Below are 7,134 nucleotides of genomic sequence, written 5' to 3' on the forward strand. Positions count from 1 at the left end.
GGCAGATATAATCACTGGAAAACTTTTGCTATCATCCAAGTAAGCATATTTTAAATTTGATGGCAGAGGCTTCAATTCTGGTGTGGTTGGCTGGGTAGTGGTAGAAGGAGATGGTTTCTCAGCCTGTACCTCATAAAGAAAGTCAGAGGTATGTGTACTTCCTGAAACATGGTTAGTCCTATCTGACTCTATAAAATCAATCTCAAGAGGTAAAACACCACCACCAGACATGCAATCAATATCACTTTCAGATTCACTTTCAGCATCAAATTCAGACATATGATCAAGTACAATTTCAGACTCAATGCATGAAGAGTGAGAGGTATGCAGATTAGAGTAAAGATCAACATGTATTCATCAACAACATGGTTAATTATTTCAGCACGGAATACAGAAAGCTCTTCAGATGGGTATTTCATAGCATCCAGAATATTAAAATGAACTGTTATATCACCAAACTCCATGGATAGTGTGCCTGCATAAACATCTATCTTAGTTCTAGCAGTTTTCATAAAGGGTCTGCCTAGAATGATGGGAACTGATCCTTGAGAAAATCCATCTTCCATATTCAAAATATAAAAATCAATAGGGAAAATCAGTTCACCAACTCTAACTAAGACATCTTCTATGAAACCAACAGGGTAGGCAACACTTCTATTAGCTAAATGAATTACCACATCAGTTGACTGCAAGGGACCTAGAGATAGAGAATTAAAAATAGACAGAGGCATAACACTAACAGAAGCTCCTAAATCTAGCATGGCATTGTCAAACTTACTATTCCCTATAATACAAGTTATGCTGAATGTACCTGGATCTTTACATTTTTCAGGAATTTGGGGAACAGATTTACCAATCAGTGCGGAGACATTTCTGCCCATGCTAATTCGTTTACTTCCTTTAAGCTTCCTCTTATTAGTGCACAACTCCTTCAAGAATTTGACATATCTTGGAATTTGCTTTATTGCATCCAGCAGAGGTATGTTTACCTCTACTTTTCTGAATGTTTCCAAGATCTCTTTCTCTGCCTCTTCCATTTTGTTGTTGGAAACTACTCTTGGAGGGAATGGAAGAGGAGGAATGTGTTGCTTCTGCAAATCAGAATTACTAGTGGAAGATTCACCTGCACAGAAATTGTTAGGTAAATTTTTGTCGTTACCTTTTTCTGGAGTAGAGTGAAGTTTGGCAGGTTCATTTGCAGATGAGGAAGGTGTTTCGGGTTGAGGTCCTTGACACTGCTTTCCCGACCTCAATGAAATGGCACTGACATTTTTGGGATTTTGGACAGCTTGGGAAGGAAGCTTGTCAGAATTCTGGGATTGTTGTTGATTCAATTGTGTAGCCAATTGTCCCATCTGATTAGCTAAGCTCTGAATGGAGGCTCTGGTCTCTTGTTGAAACTGCATGTTTTGCATAGTCATTTGCCTCACAAGTTCTTTGAGGGAAGGTTGTGGAGGAGCCTCAACTGTTGGCTGTTTCTGGGGCTGTTGCTGTTGTTGGATTGGTGGAGGAATGTATGGTCTACTTGGGCCAGCAGCATTTTGGAAGGAAGGAGCAGGCTGCTGTTGTTGTTGCTGAGGGCTAGACCATCTGAGATTAGGGTGATTCCTCCATCCAGGGTTGTATATGTTGCTGGAGAGGTCATAATTGTTTTGCTGTGGTTGATTTTGCTGCTGAGGTTGAGGAGGTCTATTGTAAATATTAGCAGCATAAGCTTTGGGCTGCTCAATTGCTCCAGGTTGCTGCATGGAAGGGCAAAGGTCTGTATGGTGGTCAGCAGAGGAGCACAAACCACAGACCCTTGCAACAGGTACAGATTTCTTGTTCAAGGCCAGTTGGGTTACCAAGTTAACCAATGCATCCAGTTTGCCTTCAAGCTTCTTAGTTTCAGATGATGCAGCTGAGTTTGTAGCTACCTCATGCACTCCTCTAATGACTATAGCATCATTTCTGGCGCTAAACTGCTGGGAGTTGGAAGCCATCTTCTCAATTAAATTTCTGGCTTCAGCAGGAGTCATGTCTCCAAGGGCTCCACCACTGGCAGCATCTATCATACTTCTCTCCATATTACTGAGTCCTTCATAAAAATATTGGAGAAGCAGCTGCTCTGAAATCTGATGGTGAGGGCAACTGGCACATAGTTTTTTAAATCTCTCCCAGTATTCATACAGGCTCTCTCCACTGAGTTGTCTAATACCTGAGATATCCTTCCTGATGGTTGTTGTCCTGGAAGCAGGGAAAATTTTTTCAAAGAATACTCTCTTCAGGTCTTCCCAGCTCGTGATGGACCTTGGAGCAAGGTAATACAGCCAGTCCTTTGCCACTCCCTCTAAAGAATGAGGAAAAGCCTTCAAAAATATATGATCCTCTTGGACATCTAGGGGTTTCATGGTGGAGTAGACAATATGAAATTCCTTCAAATGTTTGTGCGGGTCTTCACCTGCAAGGCCATGAAACTTTGGAAGCAAATGAATCAGTCCAGTTTTAAGAACATATGGGACATCCTCATCAGGGCATTGGATGCACAAGCTTTCGTAGGTGAAATCAGGTGCAGCCATTTCCCTTAGAGTCCTCTCACGGGGTGGAGGTTGTGCCATGTTCTCAGAATGTTCAAAATCAGAATGCTCAGAATCAGAATTCTCAAAATTCTAATGCTCAAAATCAGGATGTTCAAAATCACCAATAACAGAATGCACAGATTCACCAGTAATGGAATGCTCAGGATGATCAAAAGGTATAAAATGATGCCTAACTAATCTATGAAATGTCCTATCTATCTCAGGATCAAAGGGTTGTAAGTCAGATGGATTGCCTCTAGTCATACACTACATTCAGCATGTACAACTAGTTGCTTTGTCATGTAAATAAAGGTGTAGGTTTGAACTACAAATACCCTCAAATGATATCCAAATGACTTGAAATTTTGTGAGCAACCTTATAAAATGATGACAAGATAGCACAAACAAATTCAGGCAAAAATTCAAAGTCTAACTATGGAAGCTAAAAATGGTAGGTTAAGAAAAATAAGTGAATAAAACTTGAAAAATAAAAAACTTTTGACAGAATCACTATTTTTGGATGATGGAGACCTCAGCCAGCCTATGGCAGGCTTCCATGGCGTAGGAAATTTTTTTCTACCCCAAATACATATATAATAATTGTGATTCTGATAACCGGAACAAAAGTTATGGCCGTTTGAAGTTTCGACAAACACAAAATTTGCTACTTTTTTGGAACTTTCAAATCTGACCAAACTAAAGGCTCTAGCTATTTTTCCCACAAAATGTAGATTAAAAGAAGTTACCACAAAAAAATTCAGCCAAAATTAACAACTCTAGCTACTAAAACAAAAAATCTCAAATAATTCTGCACGGGTGGTCGCTAAAAGCCGTCTCTACTTGATTTCTACTACTACTTTGTTTTGCCGCAAGCAAAAGTGGTCGCTAAGTCCGTCGCAAAACACTATTCACAGCAAAACACCCAAAACTGAAACAGGGGAAACGCTTAATAGGAAAACTGAAACAGAACACACACTAAACAAAATACCAGGACACTAAACAACACTAACACACATACTAACACAATACTAACAATTAAACATAAAACACGAAAGAATTAAACACATAACACTAGCTAGCTATTATGAACCTTTGGACACTGCTCCCCGGCAACGATGCCAAATTTGATCGAGGCCATACCCGAATCAAATAAACATGATAATGCAGTAACTAGGAAGTGATCCTAGGTCGTTTCCCAACGAGCAATGATAAACCAAATGTTCATAATATACTTGCAGTAACAGTAACGATTGGAGGGGGGGTTGTTTGTTTTGTGATTTAAGGAGCAGAACAAGTAAACTGGAATACGAAACTAATAATATTAAAAATGGGTTGTTTCCTCTGATTCATAAGCCATTCTCTTATCCTGGGTTATGGAGAATTCGTCCCTAACAGTAACCACTTAATCCAACCCTATTTCAATTTACTAAGCGAAAATTGTGGCGTCCCCAAAATAATGACTGGTTTAATAGTAATAAATTAAACAACAAAGACCGTGGAATTTTTTTTTCTTTTTTTCTTTTTCATTTCTTTCTCTTTTTCACAATAATTAAGTTCAGAAGGAAAATCATCATTATAGAGTCCTGAATGGCCAGTTCACAACTCTATTCGGAGTCATTTCTCTCTGATCACTCATAACCTCTAAATATTTTGATTTTTCAAAAGGAAAGGTATGCCAACCATTACTTTAGGTCGTCACGTGAAAATAATAAAATAAAATATGGTCGATAAACTCTTTTGCAAATAAAGTTTGCTAATGCTTTCTTTTCAAATAACAAGATTAAACATAAGTACATTCATCATTTAAAGCTGTCCAGAATATGAGAGTTTTGCAAAATACATAGTGTCATCCAGAGCAAAGCTGTCCAAGGTGGTGGCTTTAGCCACATGTATACATTCATCAAATTCCTATACAATAGGTCTACCCATACAAAACAAAAGAGTAAACCTAACAGTCAACACTAGATACACCCACCCTCAAAAAGTATATAAACCTAGTCTAATGAGCTGTCTACTATGATGAATAGCCTCCACTAGTCGCCATCTCTCCAGGGCCTCTCTCCTCCGTAGAGTCTGCCTCAGATACTGACATGACGTCCTCGGGAGAATCCACCTCAGGGAGTGGGTCCTCATCACCCTCTAGGAAGTCAAGAGCATCCACAGCAGGCTCAGGAGGTAGCTCCTCTAGGTCTTCCTCAGATGACGTCACCTCGATCACTTGGACTGGCTCCACTAGACGATATGGTGTGGGTGTGGGTAGTATCCACTCCACAGTGCGCTGAAGCGTGCGCGCGGGTTCCTTTGGATGCACCAACGAAGTAGCTGTGAATCGAATCGTGCCCCGAAATCGGCACCTCGCATTGCCTTCGAGGGTCTCCCAAGCTCCCTCTAGGCACTCCATCTCCACTCGATCATGGATTACTTGCACCGCCATCACGATCTACAAGAAATAAAAGAAAGGGGGTAGACTCTTTCACGAGAGATCTAACTACGGTAGCAACACAATGCGTCTCATAACCACTACATGCAATTAAAAGGGGTATCTCAAGGCTTTTCATCTCTGGTAATCGATTACACCTCATTGGTAATCGATTACCAGAGGCCAAACTCGAATTACATAGCCTCAGAGCATGAAAACCTGCAAAAAGCACATGTGTAATCGATTACACATAACTGGTAATCGATTACAAGTGGCCTGTTGTGGCGTCCCCAAAATAATGACTGGTTTAATAGTAATGATTTAATTAACAAAAACCATGGTAAATTTTTTTTTTTCTTTTTCTTTTTCATTTCTTTCTCTTTTCACCATAACTAGGTTTAGAAGGAAAATCCTCACTATAGAGTCCTGAATGGCCAGTTCACAACTCTATTCGGAGTCATTTCTTTCTTACCGCTCATCATCTCTAAACTATTTTGCTGTTTTCAAAAGGAAGAATGTACCAGTCATTACTTTAGGTCGTCACGTGAAAATAAAAGAATAAAATACGGTCAATAAACTCCTTTACAAATAAAGTTGCTAATGCTTTCTTTTCAAATAACAAGATTGATCATAAATGCATTCATCATTTAAAGCTGTCCAAAATATGGGAGTTTTACAAAATACATAGTGTCATCCAGAGCAAAGGTGTCCATAGTGGTGGCTTCAGCCACATGTATACAATCATCAAATTCCTATACATCAGGTCTACCCATACAAAACAAAAGAGTAAACCTAACAGTCAGTCCTAGGTACACCCACCCTCAAAAGTATATAAAACTAGTCCGAAGAGCTGTGCACTATGATGAAGAGTCTCCGCTGATTGCCATCTCTCTAGGGCCACTATCCTCCGTAGAGTCTGCCTCAGATGCCGACATGACTTCCTCGGGAGAATCCACCTCAGGAAGTGGGTCCTCATCACCCTCTAGAAAGTCAAGAGCATCCACAGCTGGCTCAGGAGGTAGCTCCTCGGGGTCTTCCTCGGATGACGTCACCTCGATCACTTGGACTGGCTCCACTAGACGATATGGTGTAGGCGTGGGTAGTATCCACTCTACAGTGCGCTGAAGCGTACGGGCGGGTTCATCTGGATGCACCAAAGAAGTAGCCGTAAATCGAATCGAGCCCCGAAATCGGCACCTCGTGTTGCCGTCGAGGGTCTCCCAAGCTCCCTCTAGGCACTCCATCTCCACTCGATCATGGATTAGCTGCGCCGCCATCACGATCTACAAGAAAGAAAAGAAAGGGGTAGACTTTTTCATAAGAATCTAACTATGCCGCCGCATAATGCGTCTCATAACCACTACATGCAAATAAAAGGGGTATCTTTGGGCTTGTCATCTCTGGTAATCAATTACACATCCTTGGTAATCGATTACCAGAGGCCAAACTCGAATCACACAGCTTCAGGATATGAAAACCTGAATAAGGCACTGTGTAATTGATTACACATACCTGGTAATCGATTACCAGTGACCCATTCCTCTGTGTAATCGGTTACACAGTCTGGTAATCGATTACCAGAGGCCTCCATAGTCTTCCAGTTCCCTTTTTAAGCCTGGTAATCGATTACACCCCCTTGGTAATCGATTACCAGAAGCTCTCCTAGTTTCCTGACCTCGTTTTCAAGCCTGGTAATCGACTACACCCCTTGGTAATCGATTACCAGAGACCATCTTAGCCTCCGGTCTTCATTTTTAAGCCTTGTAATCGATTACCCACCCTTGGTAATCGATTACCAGAGGCCATAACCCATATATCACACAAGATTCACAGCTGGCCAGCCACCACAAGCCTCCTTGCTTAGTGGTCTTTGTTTCTTTTATCTATTGACTGCCAAGAGCTCGCCTGTTTAGGTACATCACAGGTTCTCACTGACTGACTATGCCCGGGTTGGGTCAGGATTGGTCAAGCTTGGTTTTGGGCAATAGCACCCCACCTGACGTCCCCAAGGTCTCCTGACCCCCGCGACATATCTCCAGGTACCACTCTGTGGTCAACGAATAAAAGCAGGAAGTTTCACCCTTCAACACTTCCTCATCTCAAGCTTGTAGGATTATGGGGTATCCATCACATGTGGTACTAGGTGGCGGTCGGGCG

General features: G+C 41.4%; 1 non-coding gene across 1 annotated transcript; it reads left to right on the forward strand.

Annotated features, from left to right (window-relative positions):
- Nucleotides 1–2,112: 2,112 nt before the first annotated feature.
- Nucleotides 2,113–2,219, forward strand: LOC114368788. Its single transcript, XR_003657416.1, has one exon. It is a non-coding gene; the product is annotated as a small nucleolar RNA R71 (small nucleolar RNA).
- Nucleotides 2,220–7,134: the final 4,915 nt, after the last annotated feature.

The sequence above is a fragment of the Glycine soja genome, chromosome 1 (genome assembly GCF_004193775.1).
Source record: "Glycine soja cultivar W05 chromosome 1, ASM419377v2, whole genome shotgun sequence".
Taxonomy (NCBI): Eukaryota; Viridiplantae; Streptophyta; class Magnoliopsida; order Fabales; family Fabaceae; genus Glycine; species Glycine soja.